Source organism: Argentina silus (genome assembly GCF_951799395.1).
Source record: "Argentina silus genome assembly, chromosome: 6".
Taxonomy (NCBI): domain Eukaryota; kingdom Metazoa; phylum Chordata; class Actinopteri; order Argentiniformes; family Argentinidae; genus Argentina; species Argentina silus.
In genome coordinates, this window is record NC_139660.1 from 24,230,916 (window position 1) to 24,253,836 (window position 22,921).

A 22,921-nucleotide genomic window follows, 5' to 3' on the forward strand; every position below is an offset into this window, starting at 1 on the left:
CCGCCAAAAACATGTTGGAGAAATGTGCATGTGATGTGCACAGATATATAGGCAGCTCTACTCAACCTCCACAACACACCGAAATGGACTGCCATCACCATCTCAGCGTCTCCTTTCAAAGTGCACTAAGACACTCATCCCCATGACCAAAGCCATGTACATTGCCAAGTTGGAGAAACTTGTCCAGGCGGGCAAACAGTGAGAACAGCCACGACGACAGGCTAACGACAGGCTGGCAACGGTATTACCCCCATGACCAAAGCCATGGAGCTCCACTGCCCAACAGCTACAAAATCCAGGCTGGGGATGCTACGTTTGTGAGGAACATATGCCATCTCCTTCAGACACCAGAGAGCTCCGCCCCTTCATCGACAGCATAGGCACCAACTACGGCCCTCCAACCCTCACAAGACCCTCAGTGTGAAATTACTGAGCCTAGAGTGGTACAGGCACAGGAGCCTGTGGTCACCACTCACTCTGGGAGAGTATCCAAGCCCAACCCCTTTTACAGAGACTATGCTGAATAAACTATGACACTCATCATGGACTGTAACACACACAAACGCTACATTGCTTATTCCAGTTATGGACTGTTCACATTCACACTATGGCAGCCCTCATTCTAAGACTGGCAAAGACTGTTAAAAACAAACAAACAAAGAGACTGTTCAAAGAAAAGACTGTAAATTGAAAAAGACTGATCCTCCGTATCAATATTACATGAATGTATTGCACTATGTCACATTGTTCCTTACAGGTATCCTTTTGGGTATTGTTTTTTATTGGAATAGTGTATCAGGCATTAAGAAGGGGGATGTGGAATGTGTTATATGGTTGTCATCACAACCATCTCTGTTTATGCTAAGGTCAAGTTCACGTGCTGGGGCATTCTGGGTACATGTTCCGATGTGTAGTATTGATTCTAGGCTTTGGATTTTGCTATTGGTGTCTGTCAACATGAGTACCAAAGAAGTGTCAATGACAGTCAAGGAAGCCATTATTAGGCTGAAAAATAAAATAAAAACTACCAGAACTACTAAAAAAGCAGAATACGTCACCAGCTAAACTACAGAGGCTTCACTGCAAGGTGCAAACCACTAGTTATCCCTCAAAAAGGATGGTCAGGTTACAGTTAGCTAAAAAGTACTTAAAAGCCTGCAGAGCTCTGGAAAAAGGTAGTGTGGACAGATAAGATGAATATTATCATGGACCAGAATGATTGCAAGAGGAACGTTAAATCGAGAAAAAAGGATGTGCCCAAGATTTAGAGAATACCATGTCATCTGTGAAACATGAAACATGGTGCAGGGGGTATTAGGTTTGGGCATGTATAGCTGCCAAAAGAACTTGCTAACTTGTCGTAACTGACAGCAGCAGCAGAATGAATCCTCAAGTGTACAGAAACATTGTGTCTGCTTGAGTGCAAGCTAATGCCATTATTCAGTACAGTAAAACAATGACCCAAAACATACTGCCATAACAACTAGGGAGTCTTTCAGGGCCAAAAAGTGGAAAGATCTTGACTGGCCAAGTCAATCTTCTGATTTAAATCCAATTGAACATGCATTTCATCAGCCTGGCAGAGCATCACCAGAGAAAACACCTAGTGTCTGGTGGGGTCAATGGGTTGCAGGTTTCAGGCAGTTATTGCATGCAAAGGATTGTCCACCAAATATTAAACATGAGTGCTTAATTTCGACATTTGTTAATTTTGTCCCATTACTTTTGAGTATCCTTAAAAAGGGGACTATGCATAAAAAGTGGTGTAATTTATGAATGGTAAAACCAATATGTACACAAATAATCAAATAAAAGTTTATTTTTCTCATAGTACAGTAAAAGAAGAACAAATGCTTAACTGTCCCATTACTTACGCAGGGCACTGTATATATACAACAGGGGAGGCTGGTTTTTTGATAGCATTCCTCATTTCATTCCTCATTTCATTCCATGCATTACAATGAGCCCATCATGCGATTTATATCTCCACCAGCCTCCACTGATAGGCTATTTAGCAGGCGCTTTCATCCAAAGTGACTTACAGTACAGTGGGAATCAATCCCACAACCATAGCATTGCTAGCCATGCTCTACCAACTGAGTCACACAGGACCCCAAATAATACAGGGGGGGAGGGGAACAATGTAAGAAAGACAGACACCCTTACACAAACAGAATGTTACTCCATTCGCTCACTCAAAATCAAACAGCGATTTTCTGTTCAAGTTAACCATAGAGTAAATCGCAGAAAAATGAAAGCTGCAAGCTCTCCTTTGCCACACATTGCCTTTGTTTCATTACTGCCACGATGGCAAGTGGGTCACTTCCGGGTAACCATCCCTGACACATTGCTAATTAGGTTGGCCGCCATGTGCCAGACAGAACAAGCAGAAACAAAGATTGTTATTCATGCTCTGTCTCATCAGGTTCCCCCTTCATGACACGTTACCTCCTCCCAGACTCCTACACCTCAAGCATAGCAGCTGGGACCTGTACATCGCTGGGAGAGTTGAAAGTTAAATGTTTGATATGGGAGCAGTTTGATAATGGGAGCTGGCACAAAGCATTTCAACCGTGGTTCATCAAAAGTTGATGTTCTCTTCCTCGATGGAAAGATTGAGGATGCTTCTCAGGGGACAGAGAGAGATTTGTAGAGTGACACAAAGGGAAGCAGCTCTTCCCCAGGATCAGGGGTGTAGTGCAGCCCGTGTGCAGGGCTGAAGCACTTATTTTATGGGTGATGAAAGGAGCTTGTATACATATTTCTGTACAAAAAATCCCATTTATATGTTTTAGATGAGTAACCAAATACAATTAATGATGCATGACATAGCCATACACCCTCAGAACATTTGTTCCACTGAGCTCAACACATTCCTGAGGTCCTGATGTAGAGAGTATTTTAGACAATTGGCTTGACGGGTGTTTCTGGTTAGTCAGGGAAGTTCTGTTGCATAATGTCTGTAGGCATAAGAGAGTTGTCAATGATTCTAGTCTAGTCAAAGTACATTTTGACTTCAGTGGTGATCTCTGTCTCTACACTAAGTAAGTGAAATTAATCTTGTTTAGACTCAGTGTGTTGTTGTTGTAGCTATCCTGCCTGAAGCCTAGGGAGCTAGTTTCTGTTGAGAATAGACTGTGCTTGAAGCCAATTGCAGTCAATTGCCAGTGGAAGGGGCTGAAATCTTTGCTAACTACTTAAGTGGCTGGCAGCTCCTCACTGCAACAAAGTACATTTTGACTTTAGTGGTGAACTCACCATGATTAACTGGCCACAACTTCACTGTCGCGGGAGGACTTTGGAACTGCCAGACAGTGGTCTGGAAAGCAGAGGCTATCTCAGCCTATGCCTGCTCCATGTCCGTCCACTTCCTGGCTCTCACAGAGACATGGATTACACCGGAAAACACAGCTACTCCGACAGCCCTCTCTGATGCCTAATCCATTTCTCATTCCCCTAGACTCTCTGGTTGAGGCGGTGGCACTGAGCTCCTCGTCTCACCTAAGTGGTCATATAATGTCCTTCCCCTGTCACACCTGTCCATATCCACCTTCAAATTCCAAGCTGTTTCTGTCACCTTCCCTGTCAAACGTCCCCCAGGTCAGCTTGGTGACTTCTTGGAAGAGATGGATGTCCTTCTCAGCTTCTTCCCTGAGGACAGCACAACGCTCACACTACTGGGTGACTTCAACATCCAGTCAGAGAAGTTTCACTTGTCTAGCCTGCTTGACTTTCTCTCCTCGTTCAATCTTACCCTTTCCCACTTTCCTCCAACTCATAAGGCGGGCAATCAGCTCAACCTTGTCTTCACCAGATCCTCCCATACCTCCAACCTTACTGTTACCCCAGTTTCAGATGATCATTTTGTATCCTTCTCCCTTCCCCTCAAATCCACCCCCTCCCAGTCAGACTCTACCCTTACTGTATCTCATCGCAACCTGCGTACCCTCTCCCTCACTTCTCTCTCTTCCTCTGTCTTATCCTCCCTATCCTCTGTTGAATCCTTCTCCCTTCTATCCACTGATGCAGCTTCCTTCATCCTCCTGTCCACTCTTTCCTCATCCTTTCATTATCTCTGTCCACTGACCACAAGGCCAGCACGATCCTCTCCACTTACTCCTTACCTTACCTTACTTCTGAAACCCTGCAAGCTTGTATAATAGGGCTCCGGGCAGCTGAGAGGAAATGGAGTAAAACCTCCCTGATAACTTAAAATCTCTCTCTCATTTACATTTTTTTTTTTTTTTTTTACATTTATGGCATTTAGCTGACGCCTTTATCCAAAGTGACTTACAACAAAATACATGTGTCTAAGTAAGTAAATCATCTATCCATCAGTCATCATAACAAAAAGTAATCTATGCTAGGACCAGGGGCTATTGTCAGTCACAATGCTAGAAGAAGGAAGAATTACCTTTTCTTTTTTTTTATACAGATGAGAAACTTGTACAGGGTGGTAGTGGGGTTGAAGAGGTCTTTAGGAGGGACAGATACGATGTAGCCTGAAGGGCTGGGTCTTCAATCAACAGCGGAATACTGGGAAATCTTTTCTGGCATTTTACCAATATCTCTGGGAAAAGAGTGCATGTAATGCAACCCCCCAAAACACAGTTGACAGTACAAATGTAAACATCGTGACCACATTTTACATTGCAAGCATATTTGTATCACAGTCACCACCTGGAATAACCCCATATATTCCTCCATGTGCTGACTCAGGGACCAACCAGAGTAATTCAAAATGCCTTGTAATAACCCTGCTATAGGAGTACAGGTGTAATAACCCTGCTATAGGAGCTCAGGCAGCTTTGTCATGTTTCACCTCTTTGAGCACTTGTTTTTTCTTGGTTCAATTAATCAACACTAGAAGCCCCAGGCCGTCATTATTAACCAAAGTACCGAGAGTGAGGCCTGGAGACGTCCATTTGTTGCCATTAGTGTAACACTGAATTAGATCAATACCACGCAGGACATAAAGGACATAATAATCATTAGAATATCACATTTTGTATTTTAAAGAGCTAAATATATAACATATTGATGGACGTATTTCAACCCACTGTCAAATGCGGAGCAGATTGAGGATCGCTTCAACCTGTATCACCTGCAGTCCCCATGTTGCACATTTTTGACACAGAGCGGAAAGCTTCCAGTTCCAACTTGTTTGCCAGGGAAATACTGACCGCAGTAACAGTTTTTTCATAAACCTGCCAGACACACACACAAATTGTTTGCCTCATCCATTATCCACATCATTACGCATTGACTGCCCACTTTCGGTATTGTTATCAACATCACTGGCTTTTGCGCATATACACATACTGTAGCCTACATACACTCACAGGAGGAGATGATATAAGATACTCATTGAAAACAAGGTCTCTTCTTCGGAGGCTGGGTGCTAGGTGCTGGCTTCTATTCCCATATAATCGCAGCACATGACCCTCTCTGAGACTTTGCTACATCAAGCTTCAGTGAAGCATACTTTTGGCTCACTCTACACTCACGCTCACTTTACACTCTACAACAAAAGTTTGGATTTTACAAAAGTTTGTATTTGTGTACATATTGGTTTCACCATTTTGAAAAATACAACACTTTTATGCATATTCCCCCTATTTTAGGGTACCCAAACAGGTACCACTATTGTATGCATGCACTGCTAATATCAGTGTTCGATTACATTGATATAATACTATGAAGCTGAGTGGATGTCTTTAAACGTCCAAAAAGCATTGAAACCTATCATTTAAAGCACTTTGTATGGGGTATAGGCGTGTGGATCGAAGAAAAATAGACTCCAATCCTAATTTTACATTGCTGCTTGCACAACATCTACACTTTACGTAAGGTCGGGTGTAGCAGGTAACGTTGAGTCTGTCAAATCCGTCTCTCGCTTGTCTCACAGATGTGAATTTCACGCACGTGTTGTAAAAGAACTGTTACAGAACTGAAGTCAGCATAATGTGTAAGACAAATACGGTGTGTCATCAATATTTCCAATTAATAGCATATTGAAGTTGGTATAACAACATGATGTTTGTTATGATGATGATTATGAATGCATTTCATTAGAATGCGCCATGTTTTTCTTGAAAATTTAGAAACTGCAAAGAAAAGGCTATCACTAATCATTACCAAGAAATTCTTGTTATTATGTTATTTCTGTTTATTCATTTGAGATCAGTGTTTCCATTCTCACCATACTAACATCGCTCTCAGCTGCTTTTGGGAGCACGCAGTGAAAATATAAACAGTTTAAAGTAATAAACCATTAACAGGCCGAAAATTGCCTTGCCTTTCACTTTTTTGAATTTCCCACGACGCTGGGCCAAGTCAACAGAGAGGTCTGGATATATACGAACCATGAAGCCCTTGTAGGACAGCTGACCCAGCTTGAGGGAGAGATGAAGGATCATCTGGTAGCAGTGGAAGGGGCCAATCATGGGCTGGGGAGGCTTGCTGGGCAGTGGTTTGGGGGCAAGTGAGTGTTGGGTGCATTCGATGACGGGAGCCCGAGATAACTTTCCCTCGTTGAAGAGAACTGGGAAGACTGAAGACATAAAGTCTGATGGGTGGGCTTGCTCAACATCCTCAGGAATGCAATTATCCTCATGTTCATCATAATTTTCCAGGTCATCCGTTTTCAGCTTCAGTGACTCATATTCAGCTTGGAGAAAAGTGCAGTGATTCTCAACTTCCCCAAATTGCCCGTCTACGTTGGACAGTGACATTTCAATGGCCTGGATCTTGGTGGTGTGGTCAGCGACGGTGCCAATTAGCTTAGCCTGGGAGGACCGGATTTCCTCGAGAAGCTCCGACTGAAGCGTTACGTTCACCCTGCAAATGGTGGTGATGAGTATTTTTTTCCAGCAAGGTGGGAGTCAGGTCGAGGTTAGTAAATGCCATGTTGTCACTATAACCCACCTTACTACTCCTAGCATCACTAGGATCATCCTCTACACTCACCGGCCACTTTATTAGGTCCACCTGTTAACTGCTCGTTAACGCAAATATCTAATCAGCCAAACACATGACAGCAACTCAATGCATTTAGGCATGTAGACATGGTCAAGACGGCCTGCTGAAGTTCAAACCGAGCATCAGAATGGGGAAGAAAGGTGATTTAAGTGACTTTGAACGTGGCATGGTTGTTGGTGCCAGATGGGCTGGTCTGAGTATTTTAGAAACTGCTGATCTACTGGGATTTTCACACACAACCATCTCTAGGGTTTACAGAGAATGGTCTGAAAAAGAGAAAATATTCAGTGAGCGGCAGTTCTCTGGGCGAAAATGCCTTGATGATGCCAGAGGTCAAAGGAGAATGGCCAGACTGGTTTGAGATGATAGAAAAGCAACAGTAACTCAACTCAAAAGGCAACAATAACCACTTGTTACAACCAAGGTATGCAGAAGACCATCTCTGAACGCACAACACGTCGAACCAGGCTACAATTCGCACAGGCTCACCAAAATTGGACAATAGAAGATTGGAAAAATTTTGCCTGGTCTGATGAGTCTCGATTTCTGCTGCGACATTTAGATGGTAGGGTCAGACGTTGGCGTAAACAACATGAAAGCATGGATCCATCCTGCCTTGTATCAACGGTTCAGGCTGGTGGTGGTGGTGGTGTAATGGTGTGGGGGATATTTTCTTGCCACACTTTGGGCTCCTTAGTACCAACTGAGCATCGTTTAAATGCCACAGCCTACCTGAGTATTGTTATATACACTCACTGAGCACTTCATTAGGAACACTAAACTAATACTGGGTAGGGCCTCCCTTTGCTCTCAAAACAGCCTCAATTCTTTGTGGCATTGATTCCACAAGATGTTGTGGGGGAACTCACGGGACTCCTGCGACATTGTCACACCAGTGGGGACTTTCTAAACTTCTACCTACTGTATTTTTTTAAAATTAGGCTGTTCAGAATACTTCAGTGACATTGTTTGTTTTGTTTCATAACCAACTCTGTTTGGCCAAATATACTGTAGGAGACAACATGCATATGACCTACTGTATCGACTTTTTACTCAGTCACAATCCCACTGAAACCATAATACTTAAACCTGTCTCACATGAAAATTCCTAACTTTATTCTGTAATCCTTAGAATCAAATCAAAGTTTATTTATATTTATTTTAAATATAGACAAAGATGAATATGTAACAGAGTGATGGCAAGAGTAAAGTGTGAAGAAAAAAACGACCTGCCCAATATCCACAGCATACCATCTCATCTGTGAAATATGGTAGAGGGGGTGTTATGGCTTGGGCATGTATAGCTTCCATTGATGATTTAACTGCTGACAGCAGCGGGATTAATTCTGAAGTGTATAGAAACATCTTGTCAGCCCAAGTACAAGCAAACACCTCCAAACTCATTAGACGACTCTTCATCATCCAGCAGGACAATGATCCAAAACATACTGCCATGGCAACTAGGGAGTTTTTCAGGGCCAAAAAGTGGAAAGTTGTTGGCTGGCCAAGTCAATCTCCAGATTTAAATCTTATTGAACATGCTTTTTAATTTGCTGAAGACGAGGCTTAAGGTCCTCAAAACAAACAACAACTGAAGATGGCTGCAGTACAGGCCTTGCAGAGCATCACCAGAGAAGACACCCAGTGTCTGGTGGGGTCAATGGGTCGCAGACTTCAGGCAGTTAATGTATGTAAAGGATTGTCGACCAAATACTGAACATGAGTTCTTAATTTGGTTTGATAAATCTGTCCCATTACTTTTGGGTACCCTGAAATATGGGGACTATGCATAAAAAGTCTTGTCATTTCTTAATGGTGAAACCATTATGTGCACGTTTACCAAATAAAAGCTGAGAATCTCTACTTCACATAAAAAAAAAATGATTTCAGAGCCAAAAAGAGAGAAAATGCTTCACTGTCTGATTACTTACTTACGTATGCAAATATCTTAGCATGTACACCAGAAATAATGCAAAACATACCATAGGTAAGGACTGAAATTACCATGTAAAAATCTAATGTAAAAATAAATAAATTAATTAAAGATGCTTTTTAAAAGTGGACATGGCAGTGTTATGACACAATTGAGCATTAAGTTATTGATATTTGCTGACACAAAGGTTTTGACAGTTGTCACAAAAGTGATCAAAACCTGTAATGACTAGTACTTGGGCAGAGGACTCAATAGCATGACTCAGGACACAGGCTTGATCCAAAAGAATAGTATTTACCAGAAAAAGGTTTGGTACACAGGGGGGCAGTCAATCGTTAGCATATATCCAGAAAGAGGTAGGCAAAACAGAGAAAGGTACACAGGTAATCAAATCCAAGATCCAGGCAGATAGTCCAACAGGGAGAAGGCAAAAGGCAAAGTCAAAAAGAACACTCAAAGATCAAAAACCATGAAAAAAAATAGACACTAGGGAGATTTCTGGGACATATTGACACAGAGGCACAATAAACAAACTGGCAACGAAACAGAGGAACACACAGATTAAATACACAGGGAATGATGGTAAGGAAAATGAAATCAAATCAGGGCGGGGCAGACAATCACAAGTGACAGGAATGAAAAACAACGTAAGTACAACAGGAAATAAATGAATGACAAAACAAAGACAAACAACACTAATGCACGGGACGGGATGTTACAAAACCTACCTCAAAATAGTCAGGCTCACAACATGACAGCAGTGCCACATTAGCAACTAAGATGTTTGTTGGGTATAGGGAGGAAAAAGCTCAAATATGGTGCTATATTTGAATATCAGCAGCCTAGGGTTCAAGTGTAGCTGTACTACGCCACCTAAATTTGTTGAGCTTAAAGAAATCAATCAGAGATGAGGCTGAGACTGAAGTAAAAACTGTTAGAACCCAGCTCGTTAGGGGAAAGGGAAACAACATAGAACCAGATGGATTTGGTAAATTAAAGTTATTTTATTTACAAGGAACTTAGAACATTTCTTTTTAAGGTAAAACGGTCACAATACAAGAAGCAAAACTACAAAGGAAAAAGGGCCTCAAATCAAACAAACAAATATAACCAAAAGAGAGGTCCTAAAAGGCGAGCTATAACTAAACTGTTTAAACAAAGAGCGAAAGAGAGACACAGGCAGGCATCGGCTGCGGCCGTAACAAAACATATTTATACATTTCCCAAATAAAAATAAAGTGCACTCTGCTTAAAAAGAAATGTCTTTGGCACAACACAATGCCCGTCTCTCTCCTAATCACCAACACACATACACAGTCCTGGTGCTCCCCACGATGTAGTTCGGCCAGCCTAAAGAGTGCAGACTGGGTAGTGTCCGGTAACACTCAGGCCTCGTTTCCCAAAGCTACGTATATCATAAGAGGCCACATTAGTGCAGCGTAAGAGTATGAGACGTTTTTCCCCAAACCCCTTAGAACTTGCGTAACACTTGAAAATGCTCATTAACTAACATATTTTTTCCCCAAACCCTTTAGAACTAACTAGGCACTGCAAAACGTTTGTAAATTGATAATTGCCCCTGACCACTCGTACAGAAGAGACATTCATCGTAAATTGGATTGTTGCCTTCGTGTCACTTTACATCCACAACATTCAGAGGGACCTCCAACGCTCATCTAGGCAACTTTTAAAAAGTTTGCATATGTCTTTGCAGGTATGAATACAAGGAATCACTAATCAAGAAGATGTTTTAAAACGTGCAAATATGATTATATTATGAAGATATTTTTGTCATTGGCTAATTGTATTTCAATCATCAATGTGTGGATAAATTGCAAATTCTGATTGTTTATAGGTTATTTCAAAACGTGATGCCATCATCATCCGAAGTAAGACAAATCTTCACAAGTTAAACATTCAGACAATGGTTTCACAAGTTGAGAAAGCCAGTGTTTGCCGCTGTTGTGGAGCATCATTTGGGTATGGCAGCTGCCCCATACCCTGGCTCAAGACCAATAAGCCAAAAAGCAAGGTTCCAATCACGAAAATGAAGATAATAAATGTACACAATCACTCCTCTCTGTAATACGTGTAATCTGCAATGGTTCTGTAGCCCATTAGGCCTACTTATTTTATTATCATTCCTTGCATGGAATAGCCTACATTTAAATGACACAACTGCCATGTTGAGATGTGCTGACATACAGTAGGTGCTCTAGTGTCAGCATTGCGTATAACTCCTCATGTGAAAATAAGAATTGGAACAGCATTTCCAACCTATCAATAATTCATATTCGATGCATGTCCCGCTTTGCTCTCACTCATTACCTTTGTGTACAGTATGGCAGCAACAAAGGACTCCACTTCTGTCTGTCTCTGGCCATTTTCTCCACTGTGCCCCAGCTCTGTTGATGTTGTTGAAGCTCTCTCTCTGTTGTCCCCCTATGTTGTTTTGGGCCTCCCTCTCCATTGTCTACCCTCTGGAGTCCATTGGACAGCTACTCTTTGGATAGACATGGTGTTCATCCGCAGAACATGTCCGATCCAGCTCCAGTGTCGTCTCCTGAATATTATAATAATTTCATCCTGGTTTGTAAGTCTGAGGAGGTTAAACACATTTTTTCTTTTAATGTATTAACACAGTTATGACGGTTGTTTTTTTCACAGCCGAGGACTGTAACTGTCAGTTACACGGTTATACGTTCACCATGCTAGCCCTAATGTTACGCGGAAAGTGGATAGTCCTGTTCCATTATTTTCCAGCATTCTGATCCGTAGAGTATTGTTGATAGTACACAGCAGTGATAGATTCTTATAGAACTTTTTTTGATGATTTTTGTCTTGTTTTGTGAAGGTTGTATGTGCCTTGTTGATCCTGTTGCAGATGTCTTTGCGCGCCCATCATGGTAAATGGTACTCCCAAGGTATACACAACTGTGTGTTATTTCTGTCTTGTTCATTGACGTTGACTGCTTTTAGTCAAGGGGTCCTTTCCATAGACGGGTGGGTTGGCAACGTCACGTCAAAATGTGCTCGCATACCTGGGTCAAAAGGCAGCTGTATTATTTCTGGCTATTTGTTCATGTCGAACGGAGTTGTCTGGCAAACGTGCACCATTGATGAGCAGTTTATTTAGGTAATCGGTTCATTAACCACAGTTCAAGTCCATCTTCAAGGTAGTCATGAGAACGATGAGACCCCCCCCCCCCCTTCCTAAATAGATACAAGTTGCAAAATGTTTGTTTTAAAAAGATTGAGACATTTTAAAGAGAATACAGTCAAAATGTCAGATGTGGTTACTGTACAGTGAAGACAGGGAATTATTAAACAATAATTTATTTGTTTTGTAAACTTGTTTATTCTAATATTTATTTTCCTATTATTTTTTTAAAGGTCCAGTATGTAACATTCAATCTATCTAAAAGCTTCCTAATGGTTGTAACGACTATGTTTAGTTGGTAGCGATCAGGGAATAAGATCCCTTGAAAGAAATATTTCATTTAGTGATGATGTTTTGGTCTGGAAAAAGCACTTTCTAAAATGAAGTGTCATACCTGCATTTGCATATTAATATGTTACTGCCAGGGGTGTTCTAGGGGAGTAGTCTCCCTGATTTTCGCCTTTCTGTCTCTGGTGGATGCATCTTCAAATCGTGCACACATGAAGAAACACAACAACTAATGTCCGACACTGCAAGTCCACTTCAGGGGGTTATATTATTATTATTAGGGGAGATGTTGTTGTTTGGAACTTCTAACTGAATTTCGACAAACGTAGGCCCTGTTCCTTTAATGTAAAGTATGTTGCGACCTTATGTGAAATGCACTTTTAAGCTTAAGTCATCTTCTCTTCTCAATATCTCTGAGTGGATCATCAGTAGCCTATAGTTGATAACAAATTCGCTCAGAGACAGGATCACACCTCCCCCAACCTGCTTGTAGTGCTTGCTGCACATTACCCATTTGGAACAGACTCCCTTTAAAAAGAGAGATCATTTTGTTGGTAGAAATTAAGCTACTGACCTGCCCCCCTCCTCCAGCACGAAGGAGCAGAAGAGTACATTCTTAAAACATTTACAAATCTCCATATACAATGCTCTAAGTAAGTTTTAGGGTCAAAAGATTGGGGCTGCCTGTGAGCAGCGATTAGGCTACTTTAGAATATGGGCACCGAATGAGGGAAATAAACACCACGACATGGCCCTCAAGAGGTACAAACCCCTAGATAGTGAGAAATGGGACGGGACAGCAGGGAAAATGCCTGAGGGGGATAGACACCTGTTTGTTTGTGCGTGTTGATATTTTCAATGCTCCTATTTTCTAAGCTCACAGACTACTTTGGTTTACAAAAGTATTGGTTGCTTTCAAATAATGCAGTTATTGGTCTGCTTTCAGATTATAGGCTATGTATTCTAAAAGAAGCACTAGACCTATGATGGAAGCTCTGCTAATATCTTTTTTGAGCCCACATGCAAGAGCCTATTGCCTATTGGAGAGATGGGATGGACGGGAAAAGAGAATTTTTTTTGTCTATTCTTTGAATAACATGCCATCTTTGGAGGGCCGTTCATTACCACTGTCTGCTTTCCCACTTTGTGATGATGCCATGGTCCTATTGTAGAAAATATGTTAGCCTGACATTGCTTTAATTCAATGAAGCATTTGTTCTTCTTTTGGCTCTACACTCCCAAGGTTAAGATTAGAACAATAACTATGATGCTAGATTCTCAGCTTTTATTTGAAGGTATTTGTGTACATATTGGTTTCACCATTTAGAAATTAAAAATGTTTTTATACACAGTCCCCCTATTTCAGGGCACCAAAAGTAATGGGACAATTGGGTTGACAGGTGTTTCTAGTTAGTCAATGGTTTGGTGTTGTAAGCGGACCCAGGTGCGGTGCAGAGAAAGGGAGGTGGACAAGTAGGTAGCGGTGCCAAACAAAATAATCTTTACTTAGAAAGAGTAGACGAAACAGGATACAAAAACATGGACTCAAGGCTCGAAACAAAAGGAGAGATCGTAGTCTCAAAAACAGTACTTGTATACTCATATACTTGTGCTTGTGAAGCGGCCAACAAACAGTGAAGACTAAGTGGGGAGTGAAAGGAAGTGAGGGTACATATAGCATGAGTGACAATTACGCACAGGTGCTGGTAATGAGTTTGTGATTGGGTGGCAAAGTGGAAGGACGGAGGGAGACACCTAGGGACCGCACTGGGGAGCGTGACCCCCATCTGTAACAAGTCAGGTGTATTACCTTACATAATTTATGCAGGCATAAATGAGCTGTCAATGTCTAGGATTGATTTTAGGTTTTGTTTTTGCCCTTGGAGTCTGCTATTGGTGTCTGTCAACATGAGGAGCAAAGGAAGGAAGCCATTGTTGGTAGGTATGGTAGATGTCTAGTTACAGTTACTGAGAAACTTGCATCATGTTTATTGCAAACCCTTACTGTTAGCTGGTTTAAGCAGCTAGCTACTGGTGGTTGACCAAGTTTGTAAATGGATGTCTCTACTGCTTGAGAGAAAAAAGTATGAAAAATAGACTTCAACTGTCAGTTTAATGTGTCAGTTATCACTGGCTGGCACAATTTAATTTCATGTCACCCAAATATCAAATCATGCTGCCAGTTATTATAGAAAGCCGTTTGATTGAGCAGGGTTTTACATTAGTGTGGATGAGAGAAGGGTGCCCTTGCCCTGCAGCTGAAAATGCAAACGTCCACATTATGACGTTTTTAATGATAACAAACTATTGGTTCTGTAGCGGGTCCTCTGTTGAGAACCTCTCTGAAGTGTTCTATCCACCTTTCCTGCTGATCCTTCTCTGTAGAAAGCAGGCGGCCTTGTTTGTCTTTGATGAGAGGTTTAACATTTTCTGCAGCAGATCAGGTTTGTGATGTTGTAGATTGTTTACGATGCTGTTAAGATGCACTTAATAAACGTTTTCTCTATGAGGTGTTTTGGGAGACACGTTACATTGTCGTTCTTAAGGAACGATGCATTGTTAAAACTCCACCAGTAATAGCGAAAATAGATCAGAGATATCAATCAGAATTATAAGGTTCCATCTCCGTTTAGTGTAGTTCAGAGATATTGAGCATCAAAGTTTTCACATCCCAACTGGCAAAACTGTTATGTATTATACTCTACTTTTATAGCTCAACAAGACCATCACCCTGCAGGTACTTAGAGTATAGAATATGAAAATCCTGGCACATTTGGAACTGGGATTTTTTTAGATGGTCCAAATGGAGATGGAACCATATAATTCTGAGAGCTCAGATCCTGTTCAGAATTATAAGGTTCCATCTCACCCTTCATAATGTAAAACCCTACATTTCAAAGAATAACTATGACCATTGATTTGAATGCATTGATTTATATATCATATTATTATATCAAAGCCAAAAAAGCAAATTGTGCAAAATAGTGTTCTTTTTATTTGCAAACAGCACGAAAAGGTTGTGAATAATGTACACATTCTTTTTCGTTCTTCTTAAACACTAATAATGTTACCAGAGAATGTCTGAAGAACCAGAATGACGGCACACAGAGAGGGTAAGGTTAAGGCCGAAGGCATATTTAATAGTAAGTAATACGGAGAGGGGTAGGGGAGAGAGAGAGATAATCGAACGGTCGGTCCAGGGTTTGGCAAGCAGACGGGTAGTCAGACAGGCAGGGGTCGGGCAGGCAGACGGGTAGTCAGACAGGGAAGGGCTAGGTCCGTGGAAGGTAGACAAGGGGAATCCGAGGAAGACGAGGGTTCATGGACACAGTACGTTCTGGCACTGGAGTGAAGACTGGGCAGGGTTCTTATGGGGTGCTGATTGACGATAGGGTGCAGGTGCGTTGCCGACTGGGCGGTGGATGCTCCAGCGATGATCGCCAGGGCCTCAAGGTGGTGCCAGAGGGTAGGTTAGGGATCTGCTTTTAAACTGTCAGTATACTTCATATATCAAGTATATATTGGGTGCTCAAGTGGCGTAGCACACTAAGGCGCATACCATATCATCGCACAGTCCCTGGTTCGATTCCGGCCATCGACATATCCTGCATGTCATCCCTCCTCTCTCTCTCACCCATCCTTCCTGTCAATCTCTACTATCTCTATCCCAATAAAGCAGAAATGCCCTAAAAACATATTTTAAAATTTAAAAAAAAATATATATATATATATATATCAAGTATATAAAGCAGTATACCTAACATACCTTAAGTATACTTAATACATGTATTGTTAGTGATCAAGTACAACTTAGTATAATAAAAGTCGTTACAAAATGTCACCATTTTAAGTATAACTTGAGTATTTTTCAAAAATCTATTTAGTAACTGGCCCTGTTGATGGTTGGTCGTACTGACTGCAATGTTGAATAATCTTGCAACTAAAGTTAGCTAAAATCCATTCATAATATGCAAGGCAAGGAACGTTGCAAGGCAAGGAAGGTAATGCTAGATAACTTAGCTGCACATATCAAGTTGATGGTGACCTAGCTAATACTAATGTTAGCGAACTAGCTAAAGTTAGCTAACAAATTGCAAGGTGGTCATGTTAACTGCTAACTTGTGTTATGTTACCATTTACGTTATGTTAACTTACCGAACATGATCACTACTAGTGATTAAATTGCGAAGACGTTTCTCTCGTCATCGCGCTAGCTAGCACTGACTAGCAGCACCACAGAATTAGTATTTAAATATACAGTATACTGTATATCTCTATGGGCAGCACACTAAAGACACAGATGTGTTCATTCAGAGTTATGATTGGATCACAAGTAGAACCTTACAACACTGCAAATACATTAATATATGTCCAACAATTAAGTATATTTAAATAACATTTTCGACAAAAATGTGACATATATTGTACCAAAAGTGAATTAAGCATGTAAAAAGTCAAGAAAGTTACAGGATCTAGCTTTCAATTTTAGTGAGAGCATGCCCTATATTTGTTACTGAGGCTAGAGCCCCCACCCACCCAAAGGTCAGTTTATAAAAAACATTTTGAATGTGGTATGTTAATTTATATCCTGTTAATTTCTATCATGACTTCTATCATGACACTCTTGAACTGGAAATGAATGTAGCCTATGAGCAGAATTTGTGTTTGCTCGTGGTATGTCGTGTTATGGAAAATACATTGATAGAACTGTTTTCAGGTTATACACTTGCATATGACTGATACAACTTGTGTAAATACTGTGATTACATTTTCTCTTGCCACACCTCTAAAGTTCTATAGCCATTGTTCTGAGAAGCACTGTATAATTTACCATATGAACAGCGGTGATTTCAGAGGGAGTGGTGAGGGAGCGCAGTAATGGGGGAACAGACATATCTTGCCGATAGGTGTGAAATGTTGAACGGCGATTGATCAATAAGAAAGCGCTGATTGATCAGTAAGAGAGTCTCCCCATTGTTCATTCTCTCCCGCCCTCTCTCACGTAAACACAAGCCCATCAGCCGATAGCCTTGGCGGTGCCTACCATTATGTTTAAACTGTATAAAAGACAACCCTGATAATCGTCTCTTCAGACTTGTGCTGAACGGACCCTCGGATCTACGCTGGGCTGCTGTTACGCTCTTGTCTCTTGTTTGCAAGCAATAAATACCGGACTCAGATATTGTGGCTACTCAGGACTTGTTTCTTGATTCTTACCTCTGAAGAGTTGAAGTACAGAGTGGTAAATCCTAATTTCTAAACATTCTAAAAGAAAACATTCAACAAATGCATGATTTCTTTATTGGTGACATATGATGTAGGCTTACTACTATAGGCTATTACATTTTGATGACCAGAACCGCCAGGCTTTTATCTTCAATTGCCACAACAGTAAAGTTCTGCTTGTTTTGTAGTGGAGTGTTTTTACTCGGTCTGCCAAGGGAATCACAAAATGACACTGGTGAAACATGAAACCTAAGTGAAACGAAAAGATGACAACATGGCCTGGACAGTTTTTTTGTGTGTTTTGTAGTGGACCCCAATCTTGCGTGGTACTAACTTGTCATGCAGAAAGGCCCATGTGCACACATGGCTTGACACTGTGCAGTCTTGCGCTAAAATGGATCATCACACTATTGGTTACATAATGTGATTTGTGCAGAAAATGAACATTTTCTCCTCTCAATTTCCTTATTAAATTTGCCAACATGCAGGATATGAAGGCAAAATAAGAACAAACAGAAAAAAGCACCCATGTTGGAAAATAATTGTGAGATATGGCAAAAGTAGGCATATTTTCTTATTGTTGAGAAAGATGATTTTCTTCCAATATTGAAATAAGCATTACTTAGCATATTACTTATCTTTTTCAATCTTATATGAGATTGACTTGAGTGGGAGTAATTTCTAGTGGGGGAAGATCAAAACAACTCCCTGTGTTTCCACATGTACTGCTGTTATCCCTAATAATCATCTTTTCCACTCAAAGGAGCAGGACATAAGTTTGTTGGGAAACTGCCACCAGCACAGCGATATTCAGTTTGATGTTCCAAACCACAACATTCTCCTTAATAATAACATGACCCTTAAATGGACTTGCACAGTGTTGGACATTAGCTGTTTTGTTTCTGCATACGCACACGATTCAAAGAGGCTACCACAGACAGAAAGGCAAAAATAGGTTAGTCCACTCCCCATACCGCTGCCCATAACAACATGTTTGGATGCAAACTGAGTGTCAGGTACATGAAATATTTCTCTAAAGGGATGTCATTCCCTGATTGCAACTGATTAAATATAGTCATTACCATTAGAAATCTTGAATGTTACATACTGGACCTTTAAATAAGGTTGAATAAAAAGATTATTCAATTCGTGGGGGGGGGGCACAGAGAGGGGACACAGAGAGAGAATGCACTGAGCTCTGAGGCCCTGCTTGTCCATGTAAATCACTGTGTTTATCTGGCCCGAGCAGACAGTGATTGGCAATATCATGTCAATGTGTTTTAAATGGGATGCCATTGGTAGTGGAGACTAATACACTAATACATCCATACAGGAGAAGGGATGGCCATCCACCCTTCATATTAAGCAAGCATCGCGGTTCTGGAGTGAAGGTAATCAACAGGTAATATAATATCATACAGTAAGACCATGACCCCAAACATTCTGCCAAAGCAACTAGGGAGTGTTTCAGAGCCAAAAAGCGGAAAGTTCTTGACTGGTCAAGGAGTAGCTCTGAACCAGAAATGTTTGGTGTGCAAGCACAGGGGAGGGAAGTGCTGTGGGAGATGACTGATGCAGAATAAAGCCAATGGCTATGTGCCATGCATTTTTGACGGTCTTTGTATTGGCTTAATGAAGTCATGACACATTCACCAGACCTGATTACAAATATATAATAGTCATAGACATGTCACACTGGATTTAAGAGCTATTGATCATCCAACGTCATCCCATTGTTTATCATGGGTTGAAAATGAAAGCTGTCATAACATTAGCAGTTGACTGTCAGCATCAGACTCTCTCACAGTTTAAATAATATTTTTTTAAATGTTGCCTATTGCAGGTTTTCTGAAAATCTGAATTTGACGGTCAACACACAACATTGTGACAAGGTTGTATGTGGACTGTAAAGGAGGTTTTCTAAATGTCATTATTTCATTACATTAATAGAACTTGAATGTTTTACTTAACATAAGATACAGTCCGAAGAATGCAGAAGAAAAACCCCAAATAACTGTCCCACAGATCAGGAACATTCTCCAGGAGGTAGGCATAAATGTGTCAGAGACTACCATCTGCAGAATAGTCACCAGCCTGAGTATAGATTGACTGAAACACCAGATAACAGTGCTCAGTTCAATTTATAGCAAAGTGCAGATGTGTGGTCTTCCCAAAATTAGGGTTTTGGAATTCTGTACTGACCTGGTGGTGCACAAAGTAAGGCAACGCAGTGTCTTACAAAAGGTAATATGTTTGAATCCCAAGTGAGGACAATTAATTCAAATGTAAACTTTTTTAGTATCAATTTGCTTAGGAAGTTCATGTTACATACATTTTATACTTTTAACATTGTATTAATGTAAATAGACAACATATTAAAAACTATTATTTTCAACTGTCAAATGGTCTGATTGCCAATGTTGAAAACATTGAAAAAGTACATTTTCAACCCATGCGCAATCATGCAGCAACATTAAATGATGAGCATCAAATGACAACGTTAAATCAATGTTGAAAAATATCCATCACATAACAACATCTAATAAACCGTTAATTCTGACCAACATATGACTAACCAACAACCATCAAATAACAATGTCAATCCAACATTGCAAATTGCTACAAATCTCCACCGTTTGCATTTAGACGTGATGAGATGAATAAGCCGGAGTTGGCTTTGATAATGCAACCTAAATAAATAAATGTACTTTGATGTGATTCTATGGATTACAGAATAAAGTTAGGAATTTCCATGTAAGAGAGGTTTAACACAAGAGCCTCCACGAGCACCCATGGACGTCATGTGACACTTTATAATGAAATACAGTGGGGGAAATAATTATTTGATCCCCTGCTGATTTTGTTAGTTTGCCCGATTACAAAGAAATGAGCGGTCTATAATTTTTATGGTACTTTTATTTTAACAAATAGAGACAGAATATCAACAAAGAAGTCCAGAAAAAACACATTATATAAAGTTATAAATTGATTTGCATTTGATCGAAGGAAATAAGTATTTGATCCCCTACAAACCAGCAAGAATTCTGGCTCATACAGACCGGTTATATGCCCATGAGGCACACAGATTACTCCTGTCACTTTAAGAAAGTACTCCTAATCTCTGCTTGTTATGGGTATAAAAGACACCTGTCAATAGAATCAATCTCTTCCATTCCAACCTCTCCACCACCATGGGCAAGACCAAAGAACATTCAAAGGACATCAGGGTAAGAGTTGTAGACCTGCACAAGGCTGGAATGGGCTACAAGACCATCAGCAAGAAGCTTGGTGAGAAGGAGACAACTGTTGGTGCAATTATTAGAAAATGGAAGAAATACAAAATAACCATCAATCGCCCTCGGCCTGGAGCTCCATGCAAGATCTCGCCTCATGGGGTAAGGATGATCATGAGAAGGGTGAGGGATCAGCCCAGAACTACACGGGAGGAGCTTGGTAATGATCTCAAGGCAGCTGGGACCACAGTCACCAAGAAAACCATTGGTAACACACCACACCGTAATGGATTGAAATCCTGCAGTGCCCGCAAGGTCCCCCTGCTCAAGAAGGCACATGTACAGGCCCATCTGAAGTTTGCCAATGAACACTTAAATGATTCAGAGAAGGCTTGGGAGAAGGTGATGTGGTCAGATGAGACCAAAATTGAACTCTTTGGCATAAATTCGACTCTTCGTGTTTGGAGAGAGAGAAATGCTGAATGCTACAATCCCAAGAACACCATCCCCACCGTCAAACACGGAGGTGGAAACATTATGCTTTGGGGTTGTTTCTCTGCTAAGGGTACAGGACAACTTCACTGCATTGAGGGGCCAATGGACGGGGCCATGTACCGTAAGATCTTCGTAAGAAGTCGTGGATGGGTCTTCCAGCATGAGAATGACCCAAAACATACGGCCAAGGCAACAAAGGAGTGGCTCAAGAAGAAGCACACTAAGGTCATGGAGTGGCCTAGCTAGTCTCCAGACCTTAATCCTATAGAAAATTTGTGGAGGGAGCTGAAGCTTCAAGTTGCCAAGCAAAAGCCTTGAAACCTTCAGGATTTGGAGAGGATCTGTAAAGAGGAGTGGACCAAAATCCCTCCTGAGATGTGTTCAAACCTGGTGACCAACTACAAGAAACGTCTGACTTCTGTACTTGCCAACAAGGGTTTCTCCACCAAGTACTAAGTCATGTTTTGCTTGGGGATCAAATACTTATTTCCTTCGATCAAATGCAAATTAATTTATAACTTTATAGAATATGTTTTTCTGGACTTTTTTTTTGATATTCTGTGTCTATTTGTTAAAATAAAAGTACTGTAGTGGTTTGCGGGATCTGAAGAATCTCGAGGATCACCAGTTCAAAGTTGCAACAATCTCCGTGTTTATTTCGCACTCTACCATTCACCAACAACTCATTCACACTTATTCCTCACATTATTTGTCCAACCCTCACCACGCTAAGGCACCTGGGTAATGTAGTGAATTTGTCTACGCTCAACCAGTAGGTGTCTAGTCACCACACAGGTCCCCCCCAGAATTCACAAACACTGACTTCCCATAACGCGCCGGGGCTCGGATGACCCGTCCAAAGCGGCTACTGGACTCCCGAACCTGGGATGGAGAGCCTGGCCCGGAATCACTAGGATTTCTCTTCGTGCCCGTACCAGCAGGAGGGCGGCCACGGCGTGGTGGACGAGCCACCTCCACTTCACGTTCCCCATCCAGATGAGCTGGCTTCAGGCGGTCCACCGAGATATGCTCCCTATTCCCCCCTATGTCAATGACAAAGGTCTTGTCGCCTGTCTCCACGACTCTGTAGGGGCCATCGTAAGGCGGCTGTAGAGGGCTCCTATGTGCATCGTGGCGGATGAACACATATCTCGCTGACTGGAGATCATGAGGGACATGGACGCGTGGCAGGCTGTGATTTGAAGTGGGAGTCGGCTTAAAGGCACTTGCCCTGTCCCAGAGATCACGCAGTTGCTCTGGTGCCGACCAGGGAACGGTAACCGAAGGAAAAAAATCACCCGGCACTCTAAGGGCCTGGCCATAGACGAGCTCCGCCGAAGAAGAGAGGAGGTCCTCCTTAGGTGCAGTATGAAGTCCCAGCATCACCCAGGGTAGCCTGTCGATCCAGCTATTGCCCTGGAGTTCCACTTTCAGCGCTGCCTTCATGGAACGATGAAAGCGCTCACACAGGCCATTGGCCTGGGGATGGTATGCTGTAGTCCGATAGAGTGAAATACCCAACTGCTGAGTGATAGAGGTCCACAGCTGTGAGGTGAATTGTGGCCCCCGGTCTGAGGAGAGGTCAGAGGGAACCCCGAACCGGGC

The 22,921-nt window shown here is 41.5% G+C and overlaps 1 protein-coding gene across 1 annotated transcript in view; it reads right to left on the minus strand.

Moving 5' to 3' along the window:
* The window catches only part of grin3bb (glutamate receptor, ionotropic, N-methyl-D-aspartate 3Bb), a gene marked incomplete at both ends in the record, with an annotated part of 186,205 nt that overhangs the window by 63,447 nt on the left and 99,837 nt on the right, over positions 1 to 22,921 (minus strand). The gene's annotated exons all lie outside the window — the stretch shown is intronic.